Source organism: Carcharodon carcharias, chromosome 20 (assembly GCF_017639515.1).
Source record: "Carcharodon carcharias isolate sCarCar2 chromosome 20, sCarCar2.pri, whole genome shotgun sequence".
Classification (NCBI taxonomy): Eukaryota; Metazoa; Chordata; class Chondrichthyes; order Lamniformes; family Lamnidae; genus Carcharodon; species Carcharodon carcharias.
In genome coordinates, this window is record NC_054486.1 from 72,868,417 (window position 1) to 72,891,394 (window position 22,978).

The following is a 22,978-nucleotide window of genomic DNA, read 5'->3' on the forward strand; positions in this document are numbered from 1 at the left end:
CAAACTTACTGAATAAATGACTGTACTGGGATTTTAGAAAAGTAATTATGATGTGAAAAAAGTAATGTACAATGTTTCTCCACAGACCAGTCAAAAATTGTTTAGAAAATACTAACTTCAACTTGTTTCCAATGCCTTAGTTATATTGCATTTTTTCAGGATTTATAAAGAATTTTTTGCTTACTTTAATTTAACATAGTTGTCATTCATGGTTGTCTTATATGCTGTTATTGCAAAGTATTTGTTCTTATGTGAACAGCATCTAGAACCAGGGGACACAGTTTCAGAATATGGGGTAGACCATTTAGGACTCAGATGAGGAGCAATTTCTCCATTCAGAGGGTGGTAAATCTTTGGAATTCTCTATCACAGAGGGCTGTGGAGGCTCAGTCATTGAATATTTTCAAGACAGGGATCGATAGATTTCATGGGGATAGTGCAGGAAAATAGCATTGAGATAGAAGACCAGCCTTGATCTAATTGAATGGCGGAGCAGGGACCAAATGGCCTACTCCTGCTCCTATTTCCTATGTTGCTATAAAAAGAAGTAAGTTTCCTTAGCTGGTAACCCTAGCATGATAGTGGCATCTGCCTACTCCCTTGTGAATCAGTTCAGTTGAGTGATGAATTGTCCCTTGCCAAGTTTTTAAAATTTATTCTTTCATGGGATGTGGGTGTCGCTGGCCAAGCCAGCATTTGTTTCCCATCACAAATGCCCTTGAACTGAATGTCTTGCCACACCATTTCAGAGGGAAGTTAAGAGTCAACCATATTGCTGTGAGTGACATATAAGGACGGCAGATTTCCTTCCCTAAAGCACATGCATGGACCAGATTATGACAGTTGACAATGGTTTCATGGTCACTATTACTGAAATTAGTTTTTCAATTCCAGATTATTAATTGAATGCTATGACGGAATTTGAGCCCTTGTCCCCAGAACCTTAGCCAGGGCCTCTGAATTGCTAGTCCAGTGATGTTTCCACTGCACACCATCTCACCCAAAAGTACCTAGTGTAGTTTTTCCCAGCTTAAATTCAGCTAAATTGCCATTTTCTTGGTACTGTTTCCAGTGCGAATCAATGGCATTTCTTGTACAGCAGTAATTTTTGCTACTTTTTTGCTGAACACCACAAAGCAGTGCGTTACTAGAGGGATACAGTGATGCAGGGCTGTACTTGAAGTACTCTTCATGAATAAACTACTGATTTCTGATATACTGCCTTCAGTAGTGGAAAGAAGGAAACAAAATTGGTATCAAGAGGTCTTACTGTTTTAGTCGAGCCTTTTCATTCGGATATTGGCATATACTTCCAAATAAGACTCTTGTTCTTTATATTTCACTTCACAGTGAAGAGAAGAAGAATGAAAATAGAAGATCAAGAAATAGAAATAGAATTTAATATGCTATTTCTATCAAATAATTATTTTTAACACCACTATGCAACATCACCCTGCGACAACCAGATGCTTTCTGAGAGCCACAAATGCCTTCTCCTATATTATGAACATCACTACTGTGATCGCAATGAGAATTCTTGTCATGCAGAATGTTTAATACTTAATTTTCTTTTGAGAAAAATCAAGTAGCTCTGAATTAAGTGTCTGTTTTCCAAAGCAGTTCTTCAGCAGCCAAACTCCACATTTGCTTCAGCTATGGAATAAAATTTGTGAATGTCACCATAAAGCCAAAGTAATTAATGTGGCTACAGTAGAACTACTACCATTTCTAAATACTACTGGCACTTCAAAAGTGTCTGTTTTTAAAGCCTTTAAATCTTATTCAAATACCAAATCCTAATGTAAATCTCCATAATATACTGTTGAAATTAATACTTTCATTCAATATGATAGAGTAGTGGTTTGTCCTGATTCTGCACTCTTAAACTAGTGACCATTGTTAATAATCTCTCAGTGAATCAAAGACGATTGCAGCTTTTGTGTGGCCAGAGCATAATTCTCCTGCCAGGCTGGAGTTCAGGAATGTTATTTGACAAGGTCTGTAGGCTTTTTAGTAATGTGGATTGGAATTCAATTTTCAGGCAAAGGTTGACAAAACAACCCTTCTGCTGTTGTGACATTCTTTATACAGAAATAGTGAGGTGGATCAAAAATACTGAAGAAAGATCCTATTCTAAATTAATGTTGCAAGTATTTGATAATATTCAGGTGTTTCATTAGATTATTGACCCTGTTTGGTTTACATTGTTAAGCGTAACAGCCCTGAAATTATGCTATGCTATATTAATGAGTGAATGCTTAATGTTTTTTGCCTAAAATTACTCGCTCCATTATTTTATTGTCAGCAATAACCTACTGTTTTGCAAATAGGTTAACTCTTGAGCCAAAATAACAGAGAAGAATTACAAATAAATGCATTTTATGAGCTAGTATCTCATAATGTAATTTCAGGGCCAATTTTTCTTAGGATTTGATGGTATCATCTCTTGTGTCTAAATAAAAATCTTCAAATCAATTCTATGCAAATAAAATGTACTTTTGACATTTGACATCAAAGAATAAGAAATAACAGGAGATAAGAAACACATTTATTCATTTACGGAATTTGGGCTGAAGAAATAAAAAGCTTATTACATCCTGAAGCTGTGACCAGCTGAACATCTATCTAACACCATTCCTACATCTTTTCATTTCTGTAATCTGGAGTTTTTAAATTTAAAATGATGATACATACTTTATTATTTATGACAAAAAATATAGAATTAAATATGATATTTCTATCAAATCATTATTTTTAACACAATTTTTGCACTTATATCAGTGGGGAATGAAATGTTTTCCCATTTAACACATCCAATGCTAAATAAAACATTTTCAATTAGGTGTAACATGGCTAAATACAGCATAAATCTCCCTGTTAGCAACTCAATGATGTGCCTAGGCCCCAGACTGCAAAGAACATCATTTCTATCACCAGCCACCCGGTGAGAGAAATGGTGAGGGAGAGGCTATGAGGAGGATATGACTCTCATCCCCATCCCCTTAAGTGTAAAGGACACAGACTTGATTGGTTCTGATGGACAATTGATTAGCCATTCTCTGTCAAACATGGTTGGATCACATAAAGCAATGTCAGGTCGTGCTTTCATCTTTAACAGCTCCTTACTATTCGAGGAGCCTCCTGGAATGCCAAGGTAAATCTTGGCTTCTTTTTGCTACTTTGAACCATCTTCTTAAAACCTTCTCCCCAGTCTTCTGCACCCTCACCTCCAACAAAAAGTCTGAGGAGCTCATGAATTTCTTTGTCACCAACATTGTGACTATCCGGTCCACTGTGTATACAATTCCCTTCCTTCCCATAGCCTACCAGGCCAAACTTCCTATAAGGCACTCCCTCTGCCCTAGCTTTGAACTTGTATCTTTCTTGAGTTTCTCTCCTATCTCTTCTCACACCTTCTCTGAGCTCATTTGTTCATGAGACCCATCTCCTGCTCTCAATCCTATTTCTATAAAACTACTGATCAGCTAACTTCCTTCCTTTCCTGGCTGCCATGTTAGCTGATGTTGTTAATGATCCTCTATCTACAGGTGTTGTCCCTCTGTTCTTCAGATCTGCTGTCATCGTCCCTTTGCTTAACAAAACAACTCTTGACTCCTTGGATCTTGCGAGCTACCACCCAACTCCAACACCCTTTCAAAATCCTTGAACGTGTCATCGCATCTCAAATCCATGCCTATCTTTCTCAGAACTGTTTGAATCCCTCCAATCCACCCATAAAACAGTACCAAAATGCACTTATCAAAGTCTCAAGTAAAAACCTATGTGACTGGGACAAAAGTAAACTATATCTCCTCATCCTTCTTGGCCTGTCAGCAGCCTTTGACATAGTTAATTCCATCATCCTCCTTCAATGCCTCACCACTATTGTCCAGCTAGGGGGGACTGCACACAACTGGTTTTATTCACAGCTAGGGAATCACCATCAATGGTTTCCCTTTCCACCCTGGCACTTTAATCTCTGGTATCTCCACAGAGATCTATTCCTCATCTACAAGTACCCCTCTGTGACATCATATGATAACACATTAGTACACTGATGCCACCCAGCTCTACCTCTCTTGACTCCTCCAGTGTCCCTAAATTATCAGATTGCTTGTCTGACATCCAATACTGAATGAGCAGAAATTTCCTCTAATTAAATATTGGGAAGACTGAAGCTGTTGACTATGGTCCCTGCCACAAACTTCGCTCCTTAATCACCAACTCCATTCCTCTCCTTGAAAACAGTCTGAGGCTGAATCAAACTGTTCACAACCTTGGTGCGACATTTGATCATGAGATGAGCTTTCAACTGGATATCCACAACTTCATTAAGACCGACCATGGCCACCTCTGTAACATTGTCCAACTCCGCTCCTGCCTCAGCTCACCTTCCGCTGAAAACTCATCCATGCCTTTATTACCTTCAGTTTTTATAATTCTAATGCACTCCTGGTCAGTCTCCCACATTTTACCCACTCTAAACTTGAGGCTATCTAAAATTCTGCTGATCCCATCCTAACTCACACCAAATCCCATTCATTCATCCCACCACCCCCGATAACTCCCCCCACCTTTCTCTCACTGATCTACACTGGTTTCCAGTTAAGCAACACTTCAATTTTAAAATGCTCATCCTCCCTCTCCCTGTAATCTCCTCTGAACCTACAACTCTCCAAGATACCTGCGGTCCTCTGACATTGGCCTCTTCAGCATCCCAGATGTTTTATTGCTCCATCAGTTACCCAGGCTCTAAGCTCTGGAATTCCACCCCTCACCTTCTTTGCTGTCTACCTCACTTCCCTCCTTTAAGACACTCTTTAAAAACTGCCTCTTTGACCAAATTTTTGTTCTTCTGCCCTAATGTCTCCTTATGTGGCTCAGTGTTATATTTGGTCACATAACATCTTGGGACATTTTATTATGTTAAAGATGCTGTACAAATTTAGTTGATGCTGTCAGACCTGCTGAGTTTTTCCACATATTTTTATTTTTGGTTTTGTTTTGGATTTCCAGCATCTGCAATTTTTTGCTTTTATATTAGTTATTGTTGTTGAGGATATAGGAGCAAGACAAGAATAGGTAATCCTCCGCAAAGGGAGTTGTGAGGATAGGTAACTGCTTCAACAGGCACAGAGGAGCAGAAAATTCTCTGAGTGGGTTGGCGGGAGGGGTGTGACAGTGGTCCAAACTAACTCAATAGAACTTGTCAATTACAAGTCTCATCTTCTTCAGTTCTCTGCCTGAAGGCAAGTCTGACCCACAGCACAGCGATCTCCACTATGAGTAGGGCAAGGGGGTGAGTCCAGTCCAACCAGAACGGGGATCAAACTCCATGCAGTTGGCACCAATCTGATCCACACCAGCCATCCAGCCAACTGAGCCATGAATTAAATTAATCAATTGCATTAAAACAGTGGTCATATGATAAAAATTAGTTTGGACATTTAATCCAATGTTTATGTGTGAATTTATTAAGGCAGATAAGTGGGCACTTTATTGAAAAGGTTTCCTGTATATTCATTAATAAATAAAGGCAGGCAATAAAATATGCTTTCCTGGCAAACTATTAATCTAATTGAACAGGATTAGAATAAAAGGAATACGTGCAACATGGTTGAAACAAAATGTATTAATGAACCAAAAGTTGTGAATATTATTAGATTATTTATGACACAGGTGGGAGTGGACCAGGAATTTCAAGTAACAAATATCAAATGGAGGTGAACCAGGGGATTAGACGAGGATATTTTTAAATCAATTTAATGTTGTAGTGGAGAATGATAGTTGAGAACTGGGGCTATTTTATTCCAGCTCAAAGTGTCACGAGTTGTAGATATGTTCTAGAAGGCTTTTGCACAAAAGGATTGAGGGGTGGGGGTGGAGATCAGAGCAGAAACAGGGTCTTCGGCATAGGGTGGTGCTGTAAATATTTTTTAAAATTCGGAGCCAGGATCGCAGCCAGGTGTGACACAACCTTGGCGTGACATTTGATCATGAGATGAGCTTTCATTATTCATTATTGGCAGGCGTGTGGTGAGACAGGAACATTGATTTGAGTGCGCTGGACCAGAATGAGGAAATCAGCGTGTGTATTTTGGACTTTAACATGGTCCTCCAGGGACCACCTCCATCTGGGGAATTCCAACACTTTGCAGCTTCTACCTGATGTTTCAATATATCTTAAAAGGTGCATTCCTGCCTTTTGACAATTGAGAAAATTGTTGTGGATTACAAGAATTATACTAAAAATATAATATTAGTTTGCTCCAAAATGACAAGAACCTTTTAGTTAAATTTAAGATTAGGCCATTCTGTTTTAAGTTTTCTGTCTAGCTACTATCACTTTTGTTTGCTCATTTGCTGCTCCCTAATTCTTAAGGTTTGTCTGACGCTCCAGAACCTTCTGGTTCCGTCCAGCACGTTTTTAGCTCTCACCCATCCTCCTTAAATTTGCAACATCCGCCTCCGTTTAATTCCCTGAAATCTGCGACCTCGCCCCCCCCCTTCCTTTTTTTACCGCAGTTGTTTCTTTTGCCAATCAAGGTTTTCCTAAAACCCCACAAAGATCCCAAATCCTGCCCTCTGTCCATATTCACTCGCCTAAGACCAGTCTGTACCCGCTAATATGCAAATATGTTCCTCGACTTCCTCCCTCCTCTCCTCATTCCCCTCAATCTCCCTTATCCGAGCCTAGCAGCTCGTCAGCTCCTTACCTATCGCTGCGGCCAGCGCACGTTCCCGTATTGAAATTTGCTGCATTGAACCCTGGCTGGCGACCGCAGATCGCTGGGTGCTGCAAATTAAAGGGCGGATACCGTGGGAAGGTTGTGGAGGGCAAAGCGGCAGGGGGCTGCGGACATAAAGGCTCAACAGTGGGCTTAAGCGGGAGTGGAACATGGGATAAGTGGAAGGAGCGGGAAGGCAGAAAGTACTGAGGCCGGAATTTTTTTTTCAAAGGTTAAACATATTTTAAAATACCAATGCAAATAAAGGTTGAAATGAAACAGAGCAACGTAGCATCAGAGTTGGAACGGAACAGAGATTTCTGACCCCTTCCCAGGCACCTGGTAGGCAGAATTGTGGATCCCTGGGCATATACGATCCAACCACCATAATGTCACAGGCTTATGTCCTGATGAGGGCATAGATGTGAAACGTTAACTCTTTTCTCTCTCCACAGATGCTTGTCTGACCTGCTGAGTATTTCTAGCATTTTTAAATTTTATTTAAGATTTCCAGCATCCATGATATTTTGCCTTTGTCAAGGGTTTATTTGACTGAACAAGGCTTTATTTTAAAACAAAAACAGAATTACCTGTAAAAACTCAGCAGGTCTGGCAGCATCGGCGGAGAAGAAAAGAGTTGACGTTTCGAGTCCTCATGACCCTTCGACAGAACTAGGTGAATCCAAGGAAGGGGTGAAATATAAACTGGTTTAAGGTGTGTGTGTTGGGGGTGGGGGGGGGGGGGTGGGTTGGGTGGGGGGAGAGAAGTAAGGGGGGTGGTGCAGGGACAAGCAAGCAGTGATAGAAGCAGATCATCAAAAGATGTCACAGACAACAGAACAAAAGAACACAGGTGTTGAAGTTGGTGATATATATATCCACTTCTCTCCCCCCACCCAACCCACCCGCCCCACACAGACACACATCTTAAACCAGCTTATATTTCACCCCTTCCTTGGATTCACCTAGTTCTGTCGAAGGGTCATAAGGACTCGAAACGTCAACTCTTTTCTTCTCCGCCGATGCTGCCAGACCTGCTGAGTTTTTACAGGTAATTCTGTTTTTGTTTTGGATTTCCAACATCCGCAGTTTTTTGTTTTTATATTATTATTATTAAGGCTTTATTTTATTCGTTCTTGGGGTGTGGGTGTTCCAAGGCCAATATTTATTACCCAACCCTAATTGCCTTTGAGAAGGTGGTAGTGAGCTGCCTTCTTGAACCACTGCTGTCCATGTGGTATAAGTACACCCATAGTGCTTTTAGACAGTTTTAGGATTTTAACCCAATGACAGTGAAGGAACAGTAATATTTTTCCAAGTCATGAGGGTGAGTGACTTGGAGGGGAACTTGCAGGTGGATGTGTTCCCATGCATCAGTTGCCCTTGCCCTTCTAGGTGTTAGAGATCGCACAATTGGAAGGTGCTGTAGAAGAAACCTTGGCAATTTGCTGCAGTGCATTTTGTAGTTGGTAAAGACTGTTGACACTGTGTGTCATTGGTGGAGGGAGTGAAGGTTTACGGTGGTGGATGGGATGCCAATCAAATATGCTGCTTTGTCTTAGATGATATCGAGCTTCTTGAGTGTTGTTGGAGTTGCGCTCAATCAGGGAATTGAAGAGCATTCCATTCCATTCCTGAATTTTGCTTTGTAGATGATGGACAGGCTTTGGGTGGGGGGGAGGGGGGGGCGGTTAAGGAGGTGAGTTGCTGCACAATTCCCAGCCTCTGATCTACTCTTGCAACCACAGTGTTTATATGGCTGTTCCAGTTCAATTTCTAGTCAATGGCAATGCCAAGATGTTGACAGTGGGGGATTCAGTGATGCTAATGCCATTGAATGTTATGGGGAGATGGTTAGATTCTGTCTTGTTGGAGATGATCATTGGCTGACACTTGTGTGGCATGAAAGTTATTTGCCACATATCAGCCCAAGTCTGAATATTGTCCCCCATCTTGCTGCAGGGGGCACTGACTGCTTCAGTAATTGAGGAGTTGCGAATGGTACTGAATGTTGTGCAATCATCAGTGAATATCTGTCCTTCTGACATTATATTGATGGACAGTTCATTGATGAAGCAGCTGAAGATCATTGGACCTAGGACACTACCCTGAGGAACTCCTGCAGTGACATCTTGAGGCTGAAATGATTGGCCCCTTAACAACCATAACCATCTTCCTTTGTGCTGAATGTGACTCCAGCCAATGGAGAGTTTCCCCTGTTTCTCATTGACTTCAATTTTGTTAGGATACCTTGGTGCCACATTTGGTCAACTTCTACCTTGACATCAAAGGCAGTCACTCTCACCTCACCTCTGAAATTCAGCTCCTTTCTTTATCTTTGGACCAATACTATAATGAGGTCTGGTGCTGAATAGGCCTGGTGAAATCCATCAATGAACAGATTGCTGCTGAATAAGTGCGATTTGATAGCACTGTGAATGACACCTTCCATTATTTTGCTGATGATTGAAAGGAAATTGTTAGGCAGTAATTGGCCGAGTTAGCTTTGTGCTTTTTGAGGACACGACATAATGGTAGTTTTCTGTTGGATAAATTCCACTGTTGTAGTTGTACTGGAACAGCTTGTCTAAGAGTATGGCTAGTTATGGAGCACAAGTCTTCAATGCTGTAGCTGGAATGTTGTCAAGGCCCATAGCTTTTACTGTATCCAGTCCCTTCAACCATTTCTGGATATCACATGAAGTGAAATGAATTGTCTGAAGAGTGCCACCTATGGTGGTGGGGATCTCAGGAAGAGGCTGATTGAATGTGGTGGCTATTCTGAATGGGAGAACCTTATTAGAGTGGCATTCATTTGCGTTGCTGGGGATTATGCATGTAATGGGCGCATGGACACAATTTATAAAAATGAAGGCAGGTGATAACACTTACTGATTTCAATGTTACACCGTTGGTCTCCCATGGCTTTACTCACTGGGCTGAATATTCATTCAGCTGCAGAGAGGAGACCAGAGGCAGGCAGACCAGCAATTTCCCACTACCAGCTGGTGTGCCAGTTTGCCAGCATTTTCCCACCTCTGGGCCTTTTTGGACCAGACTGCTTTGGGGAGTGGGAGTGGAGGGTGGGGGTCATCGGAGGTGGAGAAAGTGGTGATTGTTGCTTGTTCATGACCTACAGGTAGCCATTTAACCCAATCAAAGGGCCTATTAAGACCACTGTGACTAGAATTTTCAGGTTGGCATGTGGGCCACCCACTGAGGCTGATGAGTGGATGATGAATGGGGGTGGCCTTTTGGCAGCAGGCTGGGGGTGGGGGAGTTGCAGTGCTTCATCAATAAAGTTAATCCCCTTCCTACAGTGATGGTGTGGCAACTGTGGGCACTTTTTATTTTAACTTTTTGAAAATTCTTCACAGGGGGCCTTCTGGAAGCAGCAACTTACTTAGCTGCCTCCTCAAATCATCCTCTGGGTGCTGGCACTGGCATTTGTGGGCTCCCATTCCCGCATTTCCTCCCAATGTTGGGATTGGAACCGAAGAACAAAAACTCAGCCCACTGAGTCCCTCACTGACCTGACATTCGTGTCATCCTTATTATGTTGTTGTGAGTTCTGTACCTCTTCTGGAAAATTTCCATTCTGTTTGAAATTTTTTCTCCGATATGTGAAAGTTCCTTGATTCTTGTATGTTGTACTCTGTTATTGGGCCTGATTTTAACTCTGCAAGTGGATGGGTTTTGCATGGGTTAAAATTTGACTCTTTGTCTCACTTTGTGTTTTCGCTTGTGACTAGATCTTCTCTGGATCTTTGTAAATTTGCTTGTTATTGTGCTTCATATCTCTGCCGATAGTTACCTAGATACCCATATATTTGGATGTATATTTATGTGTTCCTTGGTTTTCCTTTCTGTGCCTTGATTGTAGTATTCTGCTAGATTATTTTTGCATGTCCCCTGTAGCCTTTCTGTCTGTGCCTTGACCTTTGTCAGTTGATTTGTTTGCTTCTTGCTGCAGGCCCTTTCTGTTTGTTTCACAAATACTTTTTCTATGCAATAACCTCTTTATCTGTTTGGCTGTATCTATCTGTTCACTAGGGTTCCAAACCTCCAGGATTGGCTTGGTGCCTCCTGGACTTGAAGATCAATCTTCAGGACACTGGACAACCCTGGAGAAAAATCACTGGGACATTAAAAAGGATTTTTTTTGTCATTTCCTTTGAACATCTCTCTACCAGATATAAAAATTGGCTGTTTGGCTGACAATCAAGCCTCATCCAATTGGGTAACGAGTCTTCTTGCTTTCCAGTTGGCATAAGAAGGCAAAATGCCACAAGGATGGATATTTTGGCTGGACTGTGAGGGCAAGTCACGTGACAAAACCTGCAGGAATACATTTAATCACAGTTGGTAACCCTACTGTTCATCCATCTCTTTCCAAATCTATCTCTTTAGTCTGAGCTTCAGTCTTCAAATGTTTGTTTTGGTCACACGCCAACTTTCTATGCCTGGAAAATATCTTCATCTATTTTCTACGCTTCTCTATCGTTAAATTTCTCTGTTAATTTTTGCCCTCCAATCAATATTTCTCTTTAACTGGCCCCAATCTTTGGTTTTTTGTTTCAACAATCTCCCTTTTAAAAAAATGAATTCATGGCATGTAAGCATTGCTGGCTGGGCCAGCATTTATTTCCCATCCTTTAATGCCCTTGAAAAAGTGATGATGAACTTCCTTCTTCAACTGCTGCAGTCCATGTGGTGTAGGTACATCTGCAGCGCTGCTTGGGAGGGAGTTCCAGGATTTTGATCCGGCGACAGTGGAGGAATAGCAATGTAGCTCCAAGTCAAAATGGTGTGTGGTTTGGAAGGGATTTGCAGGAAGTGCTGTTCCCATGCATTTGCTGCCCTCCTAGGTGGTAGAGGTTGCAGGTTTGGAATGTGTTTTTAAAGGAGGCTTGTTGAATCACTGCAGTGCACCTCATACATGATACAAACTGCCTGTGTTGCTTGGCGGTGGTGGAAATGAATGTTTACTGTGGTGAATGGGGTGCTGGTCTTTCAAGCTGCTTTGTTTTGGAAGGTGTTGAGCTTCTTGAATGTTGTTGGAGAGTATTCTCCAAAATATTCCAAAATTCTCCACATAAAAACTAGAAACTGAGACGTATGGTGATGTTAGGTTGGAAAGTGCTGTTAAAGACAAATAGGGGTTAATGGGTATGATCTTATAGCCATTACAGAGATGTGGTTACAAGGAGATCAAAGCTGGGAACTAAATATTCAGGGGTATGTGACTTTTCGAAAGGACAAGCAGGAAGGAAAGGGTGGTGGGAAGCTTTGTTAGCATGAGATGAGATGCTGAGAGGTTGTTTCCCCTTGTGGGAGAGTCTAAGACCAGAGGGCATAATCTAAGAGTAAGGGGTCGCCCATTTAAGACCGAGATGAGGAGGAATTTCTTCTCTCAGAGGGTAGTCAATTCTTTACCGCAGAGGGCTGTAGAGGCTGGGTCGTTAATTATATTCAAGGCTGAGGTAGACAGATTTTTAATCATAATCAGGGGTTATGGGGAAAAGGCAGGAAAATGGAGTTGAGGATTATCGGATCAGTCATGATCCCAGTGAATGGCGGAGCAGACTCGATGTGCTGATTGGTCTACTTCTGCTCCTACGTCTTATGGTCTTATGGATTTCTAAAAATACTTGGTCAACATTTTCAAATGCAGTAATGGAGGGTGGAATTTTCCATTCTGGAGACTAAGTCTGGTGGCAGGTGGGAAAGTTGGCATGATTCCCACTGGGCAGCAGGGCGGGTGAACACGCTCGATCTTCTGCTTTCCAGCTCATTAATTATGCATCACCAAGGAGCTCAGCGAATCTCATGCCCACCCCATCATTACTTCTTGGGGCCGAAGTCCTGGCACCATATTTAAAGGACGTCGAACAGGCATTCACTCACTGTAGGCCAGGAGCTCCGCACTACAGAGTCCTTACAGCTGCAGCTTATATTGGAGAAGCTCACAGATGTGAGCAACCACATTTTGGGACATACTAGGGCATGTCCAGCATTGCCTTTCGCTCATCTCTAGATAAGAGCACTGCTGGCAGGCGATACATTGAGCCAATCCTCACCATTGCAGTGGTCCATGTTCACCAGCCCCTTGACCTTATAGAGGCCCCACTGCCTCTTGCTGCTCAGGCTTTGCTCCTTATGATCCTGTGTCAACCAGTGACTGGCCCACCTTCTCCTCATGTGGATGAGAGCCATTACCAAGGCAGGCTTGCCTGCAGCCTGTGTCATTGATGTCTCAGTGGATGTATGAATGAATTTAAATGATAAATTTAGTGTACGTGTCTTTTACAGGTTTCCCTCCATCTGAAAGCCAGCAGGTTAGCACTAAGCCCTTCACCTAGCCTCTGTCTAGACATGGCATTCCCACTGCACCACTTCCAGGTAAGGGATACCTTAGAAGGCCAACTGTAGGAGAGTGTGGAGCTCCTGGCCTGCAAGGAGTGAATATCTGTATGACGTCCTTTAAATATGGTGCCAGTACCTTCGACCTCATGCTGTAACAGCGAGGCGAGCATGAGATTCGCCAAGCTTCTCGGTGATGCATAATTAATGAGCTGAAAAGCAAAAGATTGAGCGTGTTCACCTGCCCTGCTGCCCAGCAGGAATCACACCAACTTTCCCGCCCACCACTGGACTAAGTCTCCAGAATGGAGATGGGTGTTCCTCTCTGTTTGTACATGAAGGCATATGGAGACATTGCTCTTTGACCAAGGTGATGGGAGCCATGTGCAAGAAGCCTCACGCGGACACTTTTCTGCTTGCTCCCACTACCCTCAAAACTCTACAGAGTGACCATTGCTTTGGCAGCATAGGGTGGAATTTTCCATTTTTGAAATAAGTACCACAGCAGGTAAGTTTCGTGGTGTGTTTCCCGCTGGGAGGCATGGTGGGAAATAAAGTCCAGTTTCACGCTTGGAAACTAATTAATTATGCATAGGTGAGTTTCTCTCTGAATCATTGGCTGGTCGGGAACTGATTCATCCTTCCTGCAATCACCTAATGGACGCCATAAAGTCCGGGCGCCATATTTAAACGCCAACCTCACTCCGACCAGTCCAGGGAGAAGATGTTTCCAGATGGCTGTGTCAAAGAAGAGAGCTGCCCCGAAGTTCAATAATGACTCCCTCGAGGTGCTCATCAATGGTGTGTGACAACACCGAGATGTTCTCTACCCCAGATATAGCTCCAGGAAGCCCACTGACCTCACCTTGCCGGACTGGGAGGCGATACCAAGGGTGGTCAGCGCATCAGGCATCCGCCCGAGAAACGCCATCCAATGTAGGAAGAGGGCGAATGATCTCCTCTGCTCTGCCAGGATAAATCAATATTCAGCTCACTCCAATCTCACACTCTCATAATGGCATCATGCACTCAAAGGATCACACTGCTCAGCCATCTCTCACAATATTAACAGAGGACACATCACCACTGATTGTCTCTCAGGCACTTTCACATCACCAGCATCTCATCTATCATGCTGCACAAACTCCAGCCTCAGCCCTTACTGGGGAGTGCTCAGCACACATGGCAGGCATGCATGCTTCCCAACCTCTCCTCCATCTCTTCTCATCACATTCCATCTATTTGTCTTCATGCAGGCCAAGCTTACCCACAACAAGGGGGAGAGATCCCAGACTAGAGGAGGGCGGGACGACATTGTGGAACTAACCAAATTTGAGGATAATGCAGCCAACTTGGCGGGCGAGGACAGAGATCGCTCCTGTGGGGAAGATGAGATTGGCTTCTCCCAGCAAGCCAGTACGTATGGGTTGATCACATCCTGACATTCTGAGTGAGTGACTTGCAATGCTGTCATCAGTCTGTTCGTGAGCTAAATCTATCTGCTCTCTCTTACAGGCACCGCAGGTCCAGCCATACCTCCAGACCCAACATGAGCCCCAGCCCCAGGCCACCTCAGACAAGGAAGCTGAGGAGCCATTAGAAGAAGACATGTCACTTTATTCACTTGCACCCTCCACCAGCTCAGGGCCACATGCTCTGGTGGGTCCCAGTTATAGAGTAGGCTCAGGGGTCACATTTTGGGGAACACCTCACTGACACATTTCCTCTGCAGTCAGTGGCAGTGACAGGTCTGGCATTCCGAGGACTGCTGGAGATCAAGCACCTGCTGAGTCTTAGTCTGATGATGAGCCTCTGGAAACAGCCATGTCACACATGCTGGAGATGCAACAACATGTGGCAAAAAATCACGTAGAGTTGCAAGAGACAGTGAAGTGTTTTGTCACTTCTTAACAATTACGAATACACACGCAGCTATCTGCTTCTGAACTCCCACTTCCCGTTTGAAAGACGGAAGGTTCCTTTATTCTTTATTCTCCACCAGAGGGCAATGCATCCAGGACTTAGCACACCCTACTGGCAGGTTTTATATAACAATTTTTAATTAAAATGTCCTTTTACAAAGAAGCATGAACATTAAACACAAACATCACATCTCCTCCCCCTTTAGCCAGGAACAAATTGGTCAGGCGATTTGCAGATTTGCTTTGGCCTAGGGAGGAGTGTTGGCTTAGGTATCTCAGTTTGTTTGATGAGAAATAGAAGGTTCTGCTGTTCCACCTGTTCCTGTTCAGGTTCAACAGTTGCAGCTACAGGTGCTACAGGTTTGTCAATTGAATCAAATCGGGTTTCACCGACTGGAGCAGATGTTTCCCAGAAATCATCCACTGTGACTGGAGATCCCTGGAAATTTGGTTCCTTGGGTTTGGCTTCTCTAATCTGGTCAGTGTGTCTCTTCTAGATTCCACAGGAAGATTCAGCATCATAGGTCAGTGGTCCTTGACGTTTGAAGCCACTTTGGTCCCATAGTAATTTCAGATCCAAACAGACTGATCCAGATCAAAACCACAATCTGGTTTACTTGTGTTGTGTGACCTTTTCTGATCAAGTTGCCTTGAACCAATCTTTCCTTTCAAATCTGGACGCAGCAAATCCATTCTGGTATGCAGTCGTCTTCCAAACATCAGCTCAGCAGGAGATATGCCTGTTGCTGAATGTGGAGTGTTATGATACATCATCAAAAAGTTGTTCAGCTTCAACTTCCAATCTGTTTGTGTTCCCCCCCTTCAAAATGGCGGTTTGAATGTCTGTACAAAGTGTTCCACTTCACCATTTGAGGATGGGTGGTAAGGCGAGATGAGAATTTGCTTGATCCCATCGTTTTTCAGGAATGTTCGAAATTCACATGATGTGAACTGTGTGCCATTGTCAGACACAATCTGTTCTGGCAATCCAAAAGTAGTGAACACATTCCAGAGAGTATCAATGGACTTTGCTGAAGTAGTTGACTTCATGGGAATAACATGAGGCCACTTTGTGTGGGCATCCACCGCAATCAGGAATCTATGTCCGAGATGTGGTCCAGCAAAGTCCACATGAAGTCTGCCATGGGTGGGCAGGCCAAGCCTAAGAATGTAGTGGGGCAGAGGACTGCTGGAGACCAGGACGATGCTGAGACGAAGGCAGATGATGAGCCTCTGGAGCTGTCCATTAGGCAGTAGATGCTGGATGTCCAGTGGGATGCGTGGGAGGATCTGGCGAAGATCCATGTTGTTGGTGGGGGGGGCACGATTAGCACAAGAGGTACTGGTCATGGGTGATCTTCTGTTCTGTAATGTTTTGTTTATGTTCACTGGTCTGGGATTGAAGACCAGAAAAGGTTATGTAAATTTCTTTGGATTGTCAAAATGAGATAAATTTTGTTTTTGTTGTCATGGCCTGAGTATGCGTCACTTTTTTATTTTTTTGGTGCAGGGTACGCCAGTATGTAATGCTAGACGTGAGTGGTTCTGAACTTTATTGCACAGGCACTGAGTGGACTTTGGGTTCAAATGAAAGTGTCATTTCAGACATCCTGGATGGAGGCGGCAGCTCTGGCATGACATGTAAGCAAATCTTTGGCAGCCTGGCTGAAGGAGAGTTGGATCAAGGTGTCGCTGGTGTTCCTGCCTCCCTGAGGGATACAGAGGTCTGCCTGCATGCCCTCAGGATTCACCTCACTGCGCTCTTCTTCTGACTCACTATTGGATTCATCCTCCTGCGGCCTGTGGAGCTGCCTCAAGATTCTCCTCCTCCAGTGGGTCCCCCCTTGCCAGAACCAGATTGTGGAGAGCACAGCATGCAACCATTATCAGTGCCATCTGCTCTGAGGGCTATTGTAGTTCTCCCCCTGAACAGTCTAGGTATTAGAAGCGCATCCTCAGAAGACCTATGGAGGCACTGCCCTTGTGGAGGCACGACCCCGTTGTATCACTGCCCTGCCTCTGTTCTTAGGTGGCGGAGGGGCATCATAAGCTACTTTTTCAGTGGATAGCCCTTGTCACCCAGCAGCCATCATCTAGTTGGCATCTAGGAGTATCTGAGGATATAAGCATCATGGGAGCTGCCAGGGTACCGTGCACAGACTTGCAGAATCTGCATCCTGTGATCACACATTATCTGGAAGTTCATGGAGTGGAATCCCTTCCTGTTGACGAAGGCACCCGGCTGACTCACTGACGCCTTGATGGCCACATGTGTGCGGTGAATTGCACCCTGGATGCGGGGGGAACCCAGCAATTGCTGCAAATCCCCTGGCTCGCTCAGCCTGGCTGGCCTCATCCACATAGAAATGAATAAATATCATTACCCGCCTGAACAGAGCTTCTGTCACCAATTTGATGCAGCTGTGGACAGCTGATTGGAAGACTCCACAAAGAACCCCCACTGACCCCTGGAAATAGCCGAAGGCATGGAATTTGAGGGCCACTGTAACCTTCAGAGCCACTGGCATGGGGTTTCCACCCATACAGCTGGAGGAGATCTCAGGCCCAATCATCTGACAAATGGATGTCACAGTCTCCCTGGAGAGCGGAGCCTCCTTCGGCATTGCACCTCAGACATTTTAAGGTAGCTGTATCACAGACTGTAAACCCTAGCAGCAGGATATTGGCATCTTCTGCGGCCCTTTCCGCCTTGGACTGCCTGTTAGCCCTGTGCCCTTTGTGCCTGAACCTCTCCTCCCACAGGTCATTCCCCTGGAAGCTGCATTGGACACCTGGCCTCCTCTCCCTTCTGCCCGTCTCTTCCTTCTCAGAGGAGGTGCCACCGGCAGAGAGCACAACCTCCATTACCGGGGTAACAGAAAGCTGTCTGATACCTGCCTGATTCACTGCATGTGATATCAAGAAACAGCTGAAGGCACTGGATATTGTGAAGGCCATGGGCCCTGATAACATTCCAGCAATAGTACTGAGGACTTGTGCTCCAGAACATGCCGCACCCGTAGCCAAGCTGTTCCAGCACAGCTACAGCAGTGGCATCTACACGACTATGTGGAAAATTGGCCAGGTATGTCCCATACACATAAGCAGGACAAATCTAACCCAGCCAATTACCACCCCATCAATCTACTCTCGATCGTCAGTAAAGTAATGGAAGGGGTCATCAACAGTGCTATCAAGTGGCACTTGCTTAGCAATAAACTGCTCACTAATGCCCAGTTTGGGTTCCGCCAGGGCCACTCAGCTTTGAGTGTTGCACTCACTTTGAAGTCAGGAGCGAAGTGAGGGCTGACACCTGCATGCCACTTATTTCTGTGATTTAGACTGGTCTAATTTCCCGCTGGCACGGAACTAGATTGGGAGGAGCTACATGATTACGGTGTGTGGAATTTTTAATGAGCGTTCATGACATGATAACATATGCAAATAGTGTTCCCATCATGGATCGGCAGGAAACCCGACCTTCTATCTGCCCACCATGAAAGTGGTGAGGGAAGAATTCCAACCTGTCTTCCCGCCAGCAGAAATCCAATTTTTGGCCTGTCTCTAAATTGTCTGATCCCTCCTGCCACAAAACTTGCTGCTGGCAGGAAGGAAAAATTCCACCCAAAGACTAACAGTATAATCCCTTGCGGGCCATGACCATTCACCCAGGAGGGTGGAGGTTCAGAGTCACCAGTTGGCTGCCCTCCATCAGCTGTGCCTCTTGGAGGTATCCATCTCCCTCCCTCCCTGCATCCCTGCAGCTAATGGCAAATGGCACAGACTGAATAGCAGTCCCACACCTTGCCGGGATCTTGATGTTATGAGACCCTTGAGTTGGGAACAAACCTGCTGCTATGTTGCCTTCACCATAGAGAGGAGAACACAACTGGGCATTTTTGATATCCAGTTGTTTAATAATTATTAGGCTGCCCCTTTAGTCAGCCACTTGTGCTGACCTTGAACTCCACCCATCCAAAAAGTCCCTCTTTCCACCTCACGGAATCTCACTGACTAACTGCATGGTCAAGGTCAGTTTGGAAAAATGATGCGCATCACCCTTCAAACCTGCTCCATTGCCTTCTGTCCTACCTCTGTCACCCATCAACTTCACCCCCATCAACATAGACCCACCCAATATCACCATTCCACTCTCCCCTGTCACCCTTGAACCTGGGTTAACCTGGACCCTATGACAATCCACTTCCACATGTCTTTCTTCCCCTCAGAGCTGACACCTGCTGCTGTCCCAATGCCCACCCTGACCCTGCCCCCTCCTATTATCCAAGCTATCTGTCTTGTCCCCCTCCATGACCACTTGATGACACTTTCACCTACCAGACTCTCACTCTATACCTGCCGCCTTATCGCATCCCACTCCCCCAATCTTTCTATAACTGTTCCCTCTTATCACCAGTACCATGAGTTCTTCCCTGGGGCTGCAGCCTCTAAGACACTCTCTTCCTCACTTCCCAGGCATCCCTCCCCATTTCGCCCAACATTATTCCCCCCCCCTTCCCTAGACAATTTGCCCCCTCATTCCTGGACACGCTCCCCACTCTTCCTCCGTAAGCCTTCCTCCCCTATCCAGCCTTCACTCCACCCTTCCACCCTGCAGCTGGCCTACCACTGCACCCCCTTGCCCCGCCCCAACACCACTTCCAGCCTTCGTTTGCCTCCCTTGCCCAGCCTTGGAGCAATGTTTACTAGCGGCACTCAAGTTATGCGAGGTCCTCAAAGAAAGAGAAAGTAATATCTGCAGACTTCAAAGTTGTGGAAGGGGTGAAGCTCGCCAGGTGCACGCCACTTATATACCGTCATAAAACTGAACATTCCAAATTCTCGCTGGCGAAGAACTTAATTTGGAGGACAAACTTAATTCTGTCGAGATGGCCTTTAAATGAGCAAGCAAGAGATGCTAATGCATGAAACTGGGGTTCCCAACATTGTTTGTCAAGAAGCTTGATCCACCTTGAAAGTAGGGAGAACAAAATTCTGAGGCCAGGATTTCCCGGTTGACGAGTGGGGGTGGGGCCCACTCGCTGACATGTAAAATGACGCGGGATGACGTCAGGCGGAGGTCCCGATATCACCCTGCCTCATTTCAATTTTCAGGTCGGTGGGGGCTCAGCTGAATCAGCTGTGCTCCCGCTGACCTGTCGATGGCCTGTTGAGGCCATTGACAAAGTCATTAATATAATTAGCGGACCCGCCCGTCCAACCTTAAGGTTGGCGGGCAGGCTGGGAGCCCTGGTGGGTATTGGAAAAAGCATGAAACCTCATCCACGGGCGGGATGAGGTTTCATGTAGGATTTAAAAAATTTAATAAAAGTGCAACTAAAAGTGATGGACATGTCCCAACTCATGTGACAGTGTCACATGAGGGGACAGGTCAGGGAAAATTTTTTTTTCTGTTTGTAACATTTTTTAATGTGGAGCCGATTGCCCTGAGGCAGCATTTAGCCTCAGGGAGATGAGTGCACTCTTTCATGCGTATGCGCGGAAAAGCGCACTCTCGGCTCAGGGAATTTCCCCCCCCACCCGCACAGGGACCACATAGTGCTTCCAAGTGGACGTCACGCTGGACGGACCTTAATTGGCCCACCCACATAAAATGGCGGCGTGCCCCCAATCAGGGGTGCAGATCAGAGGCACGCCTCCACGTGCCCACTCCTGAACTTCCCCCCCAATGGGGGGAAAATTCTGCCCCAGTAGTTCATCCTGCCATTGGGAAATTAACCACAAGCCAAATTAAATGTCCCCACTTACCACAATTCCTACTGCTGGAGGGATCAGAAAACTCTGCCTGTAGTTTTTGTAGGGAACTCAGACCTGTTAGAGATTAAATAAGCCATGCATGAGATTTGTAAATCAACTGTCAATCTATATTAGTTTGCTGGAAAAAAGTTTTTTATACCAAATCTCTTGACTTTTGAGCGTATGTTTCTTGATTTATGAGTCTCTTGCTCCTCCTGGGCTGAAATCAGTTAACTCAGCACACACAAGGAATCCCATATGGGACTTTCTGGCTGATATGATTCAGTTACACTCTGAATTTACCAGCTGATATATTTGGGGCTATAGTACAAAATTAGTCCCAATAATATCTCTCAGAAAAGCCTCAACTCATTACTGTAAAATAATGTTACTATCATTTCCCATTTAATGTTATGTTTATTTGTGGAAATGGCAGTTACGAACTGATCAAGGGCACAGCCTTTACCATCAATTACTATTTGTGTTTTGAGAGAGAGAAATCAAACCAGAATATGAACTTTTTTTTTTCCCAATCTGGGCTTCAGAACTGATTTTCTCTGATTCTCTGGAACAGTTTATTTGTGATATTGAAGTAGTTCCAGGTTCCTCTGCACCTGGAGCTTTCAGAAGACCCTATAGTAAACTGTAGCAGTGACCATTAGAGGATTTCAGGGAACCAAAAGCCTGGCATTTAAACCCTGCTAAGTACAACAAGATAAGTTGATTAGCACATTAGATTTTTTTTCTGGAATTTACCCAAGGAATATCCTTTTCTGTAAAATGTGAGGTGGAATTTCCACCATAATGTTGCCAGGACAATATCTTGTGGGAAGGAAACTCCAGCATTTATGGTGAGGAAAACACCACTACTCATACTGTAGCTATTTTAGTATAGTCAAATTGAATGGCTGTGTGCCAAAGCAATTTTGATTTGCATTATGTCAACAGTAATAACAGAGCAATGAGCAACATTTGAAAAGCTCTACCTATTGCTCAAGGGCAAGAGTTCGCCTTAATTTTAAAAAAAGTTGGCCATGGGCTCCTATTTTGCAATAATTTGTAATTGTTATTATTCACAACAGTCCATTTATACCATTTTTGTGGAAATTAGGAGCACAGGGATATGTGGGAATTTTAAACCTGACAAGGTAGGTGAGTTTGCAAGCCAGTGACAGGTTAAAAGAGCTGACATTCCTAGGAAATTTGCTGTCCTTCACCTTTAACTTAAGTGTGATATGGAACATGTAGGAAACTCCTACATGGCATGCCAGCTATTTAAACATGGTACATGGTAATTATCTGCTTCTTTAACTCTGAATTCTGACTTTAACTGTGTGCACAAACACCCTGGGCTCCCTGTTCAGTAAAGGTGAGGGGTGAGTGGGAATTGAGGGAGCTGAATAAGTGGCAGGCAAGAAATCCTTTTAAATGCTGTGTTCTCACACATGCTTCCTTGCCTAAGTGAAAAGCTTTTGCTAATAGATCATGGTCTGAGAATGTGCTTTCGCTGCTTTATGAGGTGAATTCCAATACTTCTGAGTTTTTTTTTGCCTTTGATCTATATCTCTCAGCTGTCAGCCTTCACATCAGCATGGGAGCTGATCATACAGCTCTGCCTCGGTCCTCAAATGAAGAACAAGTTGAACAGCAGCAGGAGAATCAGTTTCTCCTCAATCACCTGCTGGTCCACGGGAGAGTGGAGATGACCGAAGAGCTCCAGTTGACAGGAGGCAATAATCCCAACATAGGGTTTACAGGGTGAGGATAAGCTTCTTGGACATGACTGAGCACCAGTGCCTCAGGAGGTTCAGTGTTTCCCATCAGGTGGCTGCTGACACTTGCATCCCCCTGGAAGAAGACCTCCTGACAACTGAACCAAGTGGCTGTCAAATTCACCGTAGCACTTAATTTCTTTGACTCTGGCTCCTTTCAGGGATCTGCAGGTGATATTTGTAGAATCTCACAATCTGCTGCCCATAAGTAACAAGTGACTGATGGTATGTTCGGCAAGTCTCAATTGATGGGGCCAGCCAGAGTGAGTGGGCATGTGACTTTCCTCCTCCAGCTGGCTTCCCACAGGTCCAGTGAGTTATCGACTGTGCACATGTGGCAACCGAAATGGCCCCAGATCACCCTGGAGTCTTCATCAACTGAAAGGGATTCCATTCCATCAATTTGCCTGCGATCACCAAAAGATCATGTAGGTCT